General features: G+C 43.1%; 2 long non-coding RNA genes across 2 annotated transcripts in view; both read right to left on the bottom strand.

Annotated features, from left to right (window-relative positions):
* The window catches only part of LOC115459215, a 62861-nt gene that overhangs the window by 20502 nt on the left and 29856 nt on the right, over window positions 1-12503 (bottom strand). The window contains exon 2 of the long non-coding RNA XR_003940221.1: window positions 2682-2770. This is a non-coding gene — a long non-coding RNA (uncharacterized LOC115459215). The remainder of the gene's footprint in view (window positions 1-2681; window positions 2771-12503) is intronic.
* LOC115459216 lies at window positions 8999-10133 on the bottom strand. Its single transcript, XR_003940222.1, has 3 exons — window positions 10109-10133; window positions 9149-9181; window positions 8999-9047 (listed from the first exon to the last, which is right to left on the bottom strand). It is a non-coding gene; the product is annotated as an uncharacterized LOC115459216 (long non-coding RNA).

Here is a 12503-nt window from a genome sequence, read left to right as displayed (position 1 = left end):
TCTTCACTGCTGAGATATGTGTGTGAGCAATGCATTGTGTGTAATGTAGTTCACAGACAACGCAACCCCACTTGCCTGTCTGTATCAGATCTGCTACTACTGGTTGTGATGCTGCTTAGATCACTCCTCTGTTTCTGTCAAGTGTAGTGGGCGAAAACCAGATTGAAGCGGATCGAGGATGGCATGAGAGGAGAGAAAATCAAGGCAACAGCTGTGAACAGCGCGTTCAAGTATCTTGGAGAGGAAGGGTAGGAGGGAGATGGGGCGGTAGTTGGAAGGACAGGTAGGGTCTAGTGATGGTTTTTTGAGGAGTGGTGTGACTACAGCATGCTTGAAGGTGTCAGGGACAGTTGCAGTGGAGAGAGAGAGGTTGAGGAGGTGACAGATGGGGGGGGGGGGTGACAGTAGTAGAGATGGTGTTTAGTAAGTAGGTGGGGATGGGCACTACACCTCGCTTTAATGTGTTTTCTATTCTTCTCTGTTGGCTTTAGCTGCTGCTGGTCTCCTCTCCTTCCACCCACCCTATACTGTCCTGATTTCCTTTTTGCCTCTCTAATGGGTGCAGATAATTGGTTCTTTCATTTTAAAGAAATCTCTCACCAGCTTGGTTGGAGGACTTCTGTGGATTGGAGATTGTTAGTGCTGTTGCAGACCCAAGATCTCCTGGAAGCATCAACTGACTTCAATTGTTTGCTTCTACCTCCAATTCAGGGGCATAGCTACCACTGAGCGAGCCCAACAAAATGCCCAGGGCCGCCTGAAACTAGAGCTCCCTTCCCCTTCTCACCCTCCCCCTAAGCCCGGGTCCAACGTCTCCCCAATACATCTGCCTGCCTCTATCTCCCACTTCAAGCTCACGTCCAGTGTCTTTTCGGTGCACCTGCCAACCTCCATTCCTCCCTTCCCAGTCCTCCAAACGCTGGTGGGTCACAGCAGAGGCAAAGCTGAAGGCTGAAAAAGGACCTACGGAAGCTAGAAAAATGGTCTAAGGTTTGGCAATTAAAATTCAATGCGAAGAAATGCAAAGTCATGCACTTAGGGAGTAGAAATCCACGGGAGACATATGTGTTAGGCGGGGAGAGTCTGATAGGTACGGATGGGGAGAGGGATCTTGGGGTGATAGTATCTGAGGATTTGAAGGCGACGAAACAGTATGACAAGGCGGTGGCCCTAGCTAGAAGGTTGTTAGGCTGTACAGAGAGAGGTGTGACCAGCAGAAGAAAGGGGGTGTTGATGCCCCTGTATAAGTCGTTGGTGAGGCCCCACCTGGAGTATTGTGTTCAGTTCTGGAGGCCGTATCTTGTTAAGGATGAAAAAAGAATTGAAGCAGTGCAAAGAAAAGCTGCAAGAATGGTATGGGATTTGCGTTACAAGACGTATGAGGAGAGACTTGCTGAACTAAACATGTATACTCTGGAGGAAAGGAGAAACAGGGGTGATATGATACAGACGTTCAAATATTTGAAAGGTATTAATCTGCAAGCTAACCTTTTCAGGAGATGCGAAGGCAGTAGAACAAGAGGACATGAAATGAGATTGAAGGGGGACAGACTCAAGAAAAATAAACGGTAACGGAATTCAAACATGTGTGGGATAAACATAAAGGAATCCTGCTCAGAAGGAATGGATCCTAAGGAGCTTAGACGAGATTGGGTGGCAAAGCCGGTGGCAGGAGACGGAGATGGTGCTGGGCAGACTTATACGGTCTGTGCCCAGAAAAGGACAGGTACAAATCAAGGTAAGGTATACACAAAAAGTAGCACATGTGAGTTTATCTTATTGGGCAGACTGGATGGACCGTGCAGGTCTTTTTCTGCCATCATCTACTATGTTACTATGTCTGGCAGGACCTTTCCTCTGACACACAGCTCTCCCCCTTTAACGTCCAATGCTTAAGCTAATAGTGTGCATATAATTTGTATTTCGTTTTTGTTGCAACCAGTATTTTCTTGCGCAGGTCTCTACAGAGCTGGAGTTCTGTGCATCTACCCCTTAATCCTTCCCCTGATGGCTCTGGATGGAAAATGGCAGCTGTGATCTCTGTCAGTAGTCGTAAGAACATAAGCGTTGCCATACTGGGTCTTACTGAAAGTCCATGAAGCCCGGTATCCTGTTTCCAACAGTGGCCAATCCAGGTCGCAAGTACTTGATCCCAAAAGAGTAGAACAGATTTATGCTGCTTATCCCAGGTATAAGCAGTGGTTTTTCCTCTCTTGTTGGGGAGGGGGGATGATCAGACGGATGTTCTAATGTGCGTCCCGGCCAATATTCAGCTGGGATCCACATAAGTGTCTTACATGGGTTCTGCCTAAATATCAACTAGGACCCACATACACCCTCCCAGATATCCCCAGATTTTCGGTGACTGGACATGGCCTGCCATTGGATATCTGGGTCTAATTTAGCTGCTGAATATCAGGAGGAACAAAACTATTTTTACAGCTTCTGCACTTCAACAAAGCCAATTTCTGAAGCAGTGATTTAGAATCACCTTCTCTGTCTTTAGGGTAGGTATTCCCTGAGCAGCCCTGACTTCCTCCCTCCCTCCCAGGTTAGGAACAGCTTGGATATATCCCAGGTCTCTGGAATAGGAGCTGCCATGGGATTTGAACCTGGGCTTTCTGGTTCCCAGCCTACTGCTCCGACCATTAGGTTCCTCCTCAGGTCCCCTATTCACTTACAAGATTTTTATCCTGAAAGACTGCAGCGACTGGAGCAACCCGAGTAGCCTTAACTGTATCCCCTCCATGGACAGGATCTGCATTGGTAGCTAGATGAGAAAGAGGTAAGATAAACTGTCAATTAATGGATCAATATTTAAATACTTTAAAAAACATTTATATGCCGCCTGCCTACTTTCTAGATGGCTTACAGAAAATAAATAAATGATATGGACACAAATATTTGCACACAGTTATGTGCTTCAGAGCAGGTAAACATATGTGTCCCTTTGGGAAAGGGAAATAGGACTTGATATACTGCCTTTCTGTGGTTTTTGCAACTACATTCAAAGCGGTTTACATAGTATATTCAGGTACTTATGGAGGGCAATGGAGGGTTAAGTGACTTGCCCAGAGTCACAAGGAGCTGCAGTGGGAATTGAACCCAGTTCCCCAGGATCAAAGTCCACTGCACTAACCACTAGGCTACTCCTCCACTCATTCCACCAATAAGAGCCAACCTCATCAGTGATGTCACAATGGCTTGATTGCCCGATACTTGGCTCACTTCTGATATTGTGATGTCATAAGGGAAAGGGAAATGGGACTTGATATACTGCCTTTCTGAGGTTTTTGCAACTACATTCAAAGCGGTTTACATGTATTCAGGTACTTATTTGTACCAGGGGCAACGGAGAGCTAAGTGACTTGCCCAGAGTCACAAGGAGCTGCAGTGGGAATGGAACTCAGTTCCCCAGGATCAAAGTCCACTGCACTAACCACTAGGCTACTCCTCCTTTTTACATGTACCTCTGTTGTCTTTATATGGATCTATACGGATTTGTGCACTGGTTAATTGTAAAGATTATTGGAACATCATTACAAAATATAGTGAAACATGAGCAAAAGATGAGAAATATCAGTATATCAAAGAGTGGAAACAGCTACAAAGAAAATACAAATACAACGTCAGACACACCAAAAGAACATACTACAAAACTATAATAGAACCAAACTACAAGGACACGCACAAACTCTTTTCACTTGTAAACAAACTCATAGACACCACATGGGTCACCTCGAACAGCATAGACACCCCATCGGCAACCAACCTAGCAAACTATTTCAATGATAAAATCACAAAACTCCGACGCATGATACCAAGTAACACTATTGAGTACACAAGCATCCTTGAATGCTTAGACCCAAAACCTGGAGAATATCCAGCCAATCGATCATGGACCAATTTTGACTTGATCTCAGTAGATGAACTCACACACTGGCTCAGAAAATATGCCAAATCTCAATGCAAACTTGACATTTGCCCTACCAGCCTAATAAGAGCCGCACCCAAACAATTCAAAAAAAGACCTCACGAACCAAGTAAACCATAGACTCCTAAATGGTCTCTTCCCCACGGAAAATGGAAATATCCTACTCACTCCGCTGCCAAAAGATGCTAAGAAAAGTACACTGGACCTAACCAACAACCGACCAGTCACCTCCATCCCACTCACAACAAAATTGATGGAAGGCATAGTGACGAAACAACTCGCGGAATATCTAACCAAACACTCAATCCTACACGAGTCTCAATCAGGATTTCGATCAAATCATAGCACTGAAACTGTATTAGTGTCTGCAATGAACTCATTCAAAAAAACAATCGCAACCGGCAAGAACATACTCATACTACAATTCAATATGTCTAGTGCTTTCAACATGGTGGATCATGGAATATTACTACACCTACTAGAATACTTCGGAATCGGAGCCCCAGTTCTCAAATGGTTCGAAGGATTCCTCACCACCAGATCCTACCAAGTAACAACAAATACTGACAGATCACCACCTTGGATACCGGAATGTGGAGTTCCTCAAGGATCCCCCCTCTCACCAACCATTTTCAACCTAATGATGATACCATTAGCCAAACTCCTAGCTGATCAAAACCTCAACCCCTACATATATGCTGACGACGTTACGATATATATCCCGTTCAAAAGTGACTTAAACGAAATAACCAACGAGATTAACCAGAGCTTCCAAATCATGCACTCTTGGGCGGACTCATTCCATTTAAAACTTAACGCAGAAAAAACACAATGTCTAGTTCTCACTTCCCAATACAACACAAACAACTACCTCACCATAACCACACCCTACTGCACACTTCCTATCTCAGAAAATCTAAACCATCTAAACCCTCTTTACCTTCAGCTTATTATCGACTGTATGTAAAATCATGTAACGACTATATCATAACAACACTCTGTAAGCCACATTGAGCCTGCAAAAAGGTGGGAAAAGGTGGGGTACAAATGCAATAAATAATATATAGGTGAAACACAAAAGCATTTCAGTGACAGTCTCACAGGAAGAGGGTGGGGTGGGTTAAGTGAGAAGCAGGGAATGCTGGGTGGGGGAGAGATGGGTGATAAGAGGCTGACAAAGCAGTAGAATTTCATAGGAAACTCAGATCTTTGTTAAGCTCTGTCTGGTGGGTGTCCAAATATTTTTTACTTCAAAGGTCTTATGTTCCTGGATTATATATTTATTTATTTTATTTATTTTATTGCATTTGTATCCCACATTTTCCCACCTATTTGCGGGCTCAGTGTGGCTTACAATACATTGTAAATGATGGGAGTACAATTTGTTACAATTCGGTTATGGATTACATCGTGATGAGTTATGCGAAGACAGAGACAAAGTATCATTAAGGGAACAGAACAATGGAAAAGAGCAATGGAACATTGGAAAGAAACAACGGGAAACTGATAGAGCAACAAGACAATAACAAGAGAACATTCGGTGTAACATTTTTCTGTGAGTAAAGGTGTGAATGTGGTGACATCACGGGGGATGAGAATTCAGAAGAGAGTGTATTGATGCATTGCTGAACAGTGAGTGTGGACTTCATGTGTTTTGATCCTTTCAATAGATCTTATCAAAAAGATGAGCCTTCAACAGTTTGCGGAAGCTGGTCAGTTTCCAAGATGGCGCTGTGAATAGACGCACCTGTGTTTGCTCCTGGAGGCTGCTGTGTTTGTGAGTTTCTCTCGGTGCCTCTGTAGCCTCGTTAACCATGGGGAAGCGGAGGGGGAAGGTAAAGTAATTTCCCTCGGTTCCTGTGACCTCCTCGACGATGAAACAAACAACCCTGCAATTTCCCAGGCAGTAACCGGGTCCTCAGGGAACTTCGACCCCCTCTGCAGCTCTCGGCCCTTCGGAGTCGATCGAGAGTGGAAACGGGGCTTCCTTGAGCCCTGTAATTGCACCTCCCCAGCCTGGAAGAGAGTTGCTGGCTGTTCAAACAGAGACAGACGCCGAAGTGGCTCAGCTGGTCCTGTCTGAGGGTGTGACTGCAGCAACGGAGTTAGATTCTCAACTTTGGGAAACATTACTACAACAGGCTTCAAAGGTATTGCCTCAAGCTATTGTTTCCAAGTTAGCTCGGGCTGATAGTCTATCTCAATCTCCTCCTGTGGCTAGCGGAGTGATTAGACCTGCAATTGTGACGCTGGAGTCACTATGGGACATGGTTTACAATATCCAAACTACTTTAAAGCAGAATTCTTCTGATATTGAAGTTCTTTCTGAGGCTGCCCTGCTTCAAGCACAAGTGACTGTACAGCAAACCCAGAAATTGGAACGTGTGGATATCAAAATTCAAGAAATGGGATCTATAGAAACAGCTCTGGTTAAAGACAATAATTTCCTACATAAACGACTTGAATACTTGGAAAACTAGACTAAAAGACTTAACCTTAGGTTTCTTAATTTTCCCAAATCGCCGTTAATTTCTCCCTTGGAGATGGTTAAAAAAATATTTAGTGGACATCCTATGAATGGACAAGGACTCACTCCCTCCCATTACATGGGCTTATTACATCGGAAGTACTGGAGTGGTGGTAGGAACCCCGCCCCCCCCCCCCCCCCCCGTAATAGGGGAGGGAATGAATCTTACCTCATTCCTAGAAAGCTCATTAGAAATAGTTACTCAGAGGTTAACTCTGCTTGCCACTTTCGCGTTGGAGCCTGATAGGAATGCCGTACTACGGCTTTCGTTGAGACATTTAGAAAATCTGTTTTTGGGCTCAAAGGTCCGTATCTTTCCAGATCTCTCACGGCCTACACAGATGAGACGAAGGGCCTTTTTGGAACTTCGCCCCAGGGTGGTGGCATTGGGAGCAAATTTTGTTTTGCGATTTCCTTGTTTTTGTAATGTGGTGCTTGAGGGTAAACGTTTTCAGTTTGTAGATCCAAAACAGTTGAAAGAGTTTATTGATGCAAGAGTTGATGTGAATATAGTAAACCTTCCCTAATTTAGCAGGCTGGGGTCTGAACCAGAGGAAGCATCTATTGATTATTAATTTTTGTATCTTTTTTTCTTTTTTAATTTCCTTAATCTTGGAATCAAATTTCTTTAACTTGTGTAAAGATATATACTTATCATTTTTGTTTCCTAATGTTAAATAATGCCGATTGCATATTCACTTTAAGTGGTGATATATTGGAAAAGTTAAATAAATAAATAAATAAAAACAAAAAGATGAGTCTTCAACAGTTTGCGGAAGTTGGTCAATTCGTAGATCATTTTCAGGTTGCGTGGTAAAGTGTTCCAGAACTGCGTGCTCATGTAAGAAAAGGTTGATGCGTGCAGCGCCTTGTATTTTATGCCTTTGCAGTTAGGGAAGTGGAGGTTGAGGAAAGTTCGGGATGATCTTTTAGCGTTTCTGGGTGGTAAGTCTATTAGATCAGACATGTAGGCTGGGGCTTCACCGTGAATAATTTTGTGGACTAATGTGCATACTTTAAAAGTAATGCGTTCCTTAAGTGGGAGCCAGTGTAGCTTCTCTCGTAAGGGTTTTGCACTTTCGTATTTTGGTTTTCCGAAGATGAGTCTGGCTGCTGTGTTCTGGGCTGTTTGAAGTTTCCTCAGTATTTGCTCTTTGCAACCTGCGTATAGTGAGTTGCAGTAATCCAGATGGCTGAGGACGAGGGATTGCACTAGGCTGCGAAAGATGGATCTTGCTATTCTCACCATTAAGTCATCGATGAAGTGCTCTTTAAGCAAAATGTAATATTAGACAAAGGGAACCGTAGTAAACACATAACACCTGGGTCCTTTTACTAAGCTGTGGTAAAAATTACTGTAGCCGTAAAAATGGGTTTTTTTCTATTTTTTGCACACGACCCAGTTTATATGCCATAAGGGCTCCTGCTTCATCCATGCGCCAACCAGTTAGCATGTAGTACCACGGGAATGTCCATTTTTGCCCTGACTCCCCCCCCCCCCCCAAAAAGACATTTTTTTTACCTTGCACAGATTTCAGAGTTACCGCAAAACGCTTAAGCGTGTCATACAGTCCTCCAGGTTTTGCCGCATTAGGGCACACCTTAGTGTCTAAAACAACATAGTCAAAGGACCTCACAGTTTTTAAATTATTACTTAATTTATTTAGGAGGCATTTTACAAAGCCATGCTATCGTTTTTAGCTCGTGGTAAAAATCAGCTGGTGGTAAACGCTAAGATGCCCATAGGACTATAATGAGCATCTCAGCGTTTACCACCAGCGAGCTAAAACCACTAGCACCCCCTTAAGAAATGAAGTTACTCAACATCTACCCATGTGAAAACTTAACTGCTCTCTCACAAAGGCGTGGCAAGCCTACCACGGGTTTGCCGTGTGCCAAATCGACTCTATCGCCGAGCTCCCTTGGGAGCCCAGTGGTAGTTCCCGCCCCACCTCATGCAATTTCCTACGTGACGGAATTTTAAAACATTTTGTGTGGTGCTAATCGGGCAGCGCAGGAGCCCTTACCATCTCTTAAACAGGAGGTGGTAAGGGCTCTCCCAGGAAATGGCAGCACTGCAAATGTTTAACTTACCACACTGCCATTTCCTTCTGAAGAAAAAAGCCTTTTACCGGTCGGCAATAAAAGGGGGCCTGATGACACTGCAGGACCCCTGTTACCACTGCGAACTAAGAGGCTCTTAGTTACTCAATCAACCAATTGAACAAATTGAATTGAGTTTAACTTCAGTTGATCAAATACAGCCAGGCTTGATTGAGACTAAATCTTATTCTGTATTGAACTTTATGCCACAGTCAAAGGAAATTGCAGACGTTGTTGAAATACTTCAGTCTGGGTCTCCACTGAACTCCCAACAGTGCAGCAACAATTAATTTGGGAAATCGCAAAAACATCCCCTGTAGAGGCAGATTGAGTTTTGTTTTCAGCACTGAAACTGGCCTGAAATCCATATGCATGGGATCATCTATTCTGATTGCAAACTGTTAATATAAATAAAATTATGAAGCAGATTTTACCATCACTTAGCACATCGGTGGTAGGGGGCACATTATCCAGGAAGCTACCCTAGAGGGGAAAACAGAGGAAATACTTCTGAGACAGTAACACAGTTAAAGATCTGGCAATAGATATAAGAAGTAAGTTCTGGAACAAAAGTTTGGACTTACAATAATCAAACAAAGTAATTCCTTAATGTTCTCCTAAAGGAAGGAATGAGAGCAATGGTATTAGAGAAGAGCTTCTCATGGGAAGGTCACAGATTAGTCAAGTCATTTTATCGAGACCACAGCACTCCATGATACCAGGAGACTTCAGGTCATTCTCGGGTTTGGTTTTACCTTCTAACCTCTCCGTTTTCAGCCTCCAGACATGATGGGCTTCCTTTCATAAAAGGTCACCCTATGTGAGCCTCTTTTCTTAGGGTGACTTGTAAACTAGACTCCAAGGTCCAGCTCCAATAGCTGTTTGTTCTTTGGAGTGAAGCTCTTTGCACTTGCCTTTTTTTAAGATACGTATACATTCACGGATATATTGCAACTCCACCTCCCTGCGCCCAAACGATGCCCCTGGGACACCTATGCCCAGATCACGACATAGATCTGGAGTAGGTGCTGATGCCTCCTTTTAGGCAAGCCAATGCTGGTTAACGTTGGTATTCTGTTATGGAATTGGGGTGCCCATATGCCATTACAGAATGGCTGTTTAAATGGAGGCGTCTTCTTATAGAAATTCCTCCTTTAGAATCTATACACAAGTCGGCATTTTGTATTCTAACCCTTCCCTCCAGAAGTCCATTCTGCAATATCTTCACTTGGAAATTTACTACCCAAGATTCAATGCGGGATTAAAGGCCTATGTTTTTCAGTGACATTTTAACTTGATCAGTTAAATGTGGCAAGTGGGAGGCTGATTCAAGGGTTAGTCTGCATTCATTTTCTTTTGCTTTTTTCTCTATAGCCACTGCCTAGTTTTATTATTGTAAACTGCTCTGTTGTAACCATAAAGGGTGGTATATTAAAAGACGTCATACACAAACACAAACATTTTATATATTGAAAATAATAATAATAATAATATGCTTGTTTTAAACTGGATGATAGTTTATGAAGCCTCTAAATTAGTCTTACCATAAGAGCCTCTAAGAATCTTTTCCTGAATTAAAAAAAAAAGGAAAGAAAAAATTAAATCTCCTGCAAGCCCAGTGGCTTAGGGCCAGTGTTGTGCAAAGTGCAAACCTATGTGACATTTTAATAGGCAACAGAAAACACTTTTGATTGGGAGAGAGCAAACTAATCAATCTACTACTACTACTTAACATTTCTAGAGCGCTACTAGGGTTACGCAGCGCTTTACAATTTAACAATCACCCAAGTTCTAGAGATAGGTTACAGCAAACACATTCCATAGGTCTTAAGCTTAAGCCCACCCACTCTGCCCCACAACCCACCCACCCCAAGACTGACACTTCCTATATAGCTTTCCCAAATATACTACGTATCATAAATTAACCCCACCCTAATTACAACCCCATCATAGTACACCTCTTCATACCCATTTCAACAAATCAGGATGACTTTTATTCTCTGTAATAATTGTGGTGCTTTAGTTTCAAGGCCAATCATCTGGAGACTTAAAGTTTGTCCTATCTGTCTTCAGCTCGCTAGTTTAAAACAGGAGCTCAGCAAAGTAAAGCAAGAATTGAATGCACTTAAAGCAACTTCTAGGACTGCACAAAATCATACTGCACAGAATCATACCAAATTCTCACCACTGCCTCAAAGAATAATACCACCTAAGACTACATGGTTCACAGTAGGCTCATGCAGGCTTCGTTATGTGACACAGAAGCATCCACCCTCACAAGTGTTGCCCCTACAGAATTCTTTTGCTCCACTACAGCACTGTGATGTTCCTGAAAATAAAACTGAGGCGGAAGAAAAAGAAAAAGCAAGGAAGTGGAACAAAAAGATATGACGGTACCCAAAGAGAAAAGACATCCCCAAATCACTAAAACCGAAACACATACTAGGAAATGTAGATGGAAAGCGATGACCACAAATGCTCGCAGTCTAAGCAATAAATTCATGACCTTCAAGCCCTGATGTTGAAGGAAGACTTGGACATAGTTGCAATCACAGAGACATGGCTCAATGGTTCCCATGAATGGGATGCAAACATACCAGGCTATAATCTTTTTAGGAAGGATAGAGAGGGGCGTAAAGGTGGAGGAGTAGCTCTGTATGTGAGAAATGATATCACAGCGACTGAAATGACAGGAACTGGGGAAAGGAAGAAGCAATATGGATCACCTTAAAAAGAGAGGATAGACCCTCTGTCCACGTGGGTGTTGTCTACAGACCCCCGACACAATTGGAGGAACTAGATAAAGATCTGATTGCTGATATTCAAAAGTTGGGGAAGAAAAGAGAGGTGCTGTTGTTGGGAGATTTCAATCTGCCAGATGTAGATTGGAAGGTTCCATCTGCGGAATCGGAAAGAAGCAGAGAGATCGTGGATGCTTTTCAAAGTGCTTTGCTCAGACAAATGGTGACGGAACCCACAAGGGAGGGAGCGACGCTAGATCTGGTACTCACAAATGGGGATAGTGTGTCAAATGTCTGAGTGGGTGCCCACCTGGGCAGCAGTGACCATCAAATGGTTTGGTTTGATATGACGGCTGAAGAGGAGGGTGGCCACTCAAAACTGAAAGTCCTGGATTTCAAGCGTGCTGACTTTAGTAAAATGGGGGAATACCTGAGGAAGGAGCTGATGGGCTGGGAGGACGTACGAGAAGTGGAAGGGCAGTGGTCCAGGCAGAAAGAAACTATAAATAGGGCCACAAACCTCTATGTAAGGAGAGTAAATAAAAGCAAGAGAAAAAGGAAACCGATATGGTTCTCCAAGCAAGTGGTTGAGAAAATAAAGGCTAAAGAGTTGGCGTTCCAGAAATACAGAAAAACTCAAAAAGAGGAACACGGAGAGGAATACCGGATGAAACTGAAGGAAGCCAAGAGAGAGATTCGTCTGGCGAAAGCGCAAACGGAAGAACAAATGGCTAGAAAAGTAAGGAGGGGTGACAAAAATTTCTTCAGGTATATTAGTGAAAGGAAAATGACTAAAAAGGGAATTGTGAGACTGAAAGATGCTGCGAACCGCTATGTGGATAATGATGAAGAAAAGGCAAATTTGCTAAATAGATACTTTTGTTCTGTTTTCACAGAAGAAAATCCTGGAGAAGGACCAAGAAAGTCAAATACGTTAGCGTTTAACTTTAAAAAAGGAGACTATGATAAAATGAGAAGAACGGTAAAAAAAAAACTTAGGGGGGCAACTGAGAGAGTAAAAACTGTACAACAGGCATGGACGCTGTTCAAAAATACCATCCTGGAGGCCCAGGCCATACATATTCCGCGAATTAGAAAAGAAAGACGGAAGTCCAAAAGACACCCGGCCTGGTTGAAAAGTGAGGTGAAGGAAGCTATTAGGGTGTATAATTATGGTACAGCCAGAGACCCCCCCACT

This window comes from Microcaecilia unicolor, unplaced genomic scaffold (assembly GCF_901765095.1).
Source record: "Microcaecilia unicolor unplaced genomic scaffold, aMicUni1.1, whole genome shotgun sequence".
In the NCBI taxonomy this organism is placed as follows: domain Eukaryota; kingdom Metazoa; phylum Chordata; class Amphibia; order Gymnophiona; family Siphonopidae; genus Microcaecilia; species Microcaecilia unicolor.
Note: the sequence above shows the minus strand (reverse complement) of the source record. Positions and strands in the feature narration are given on the sequence as shown.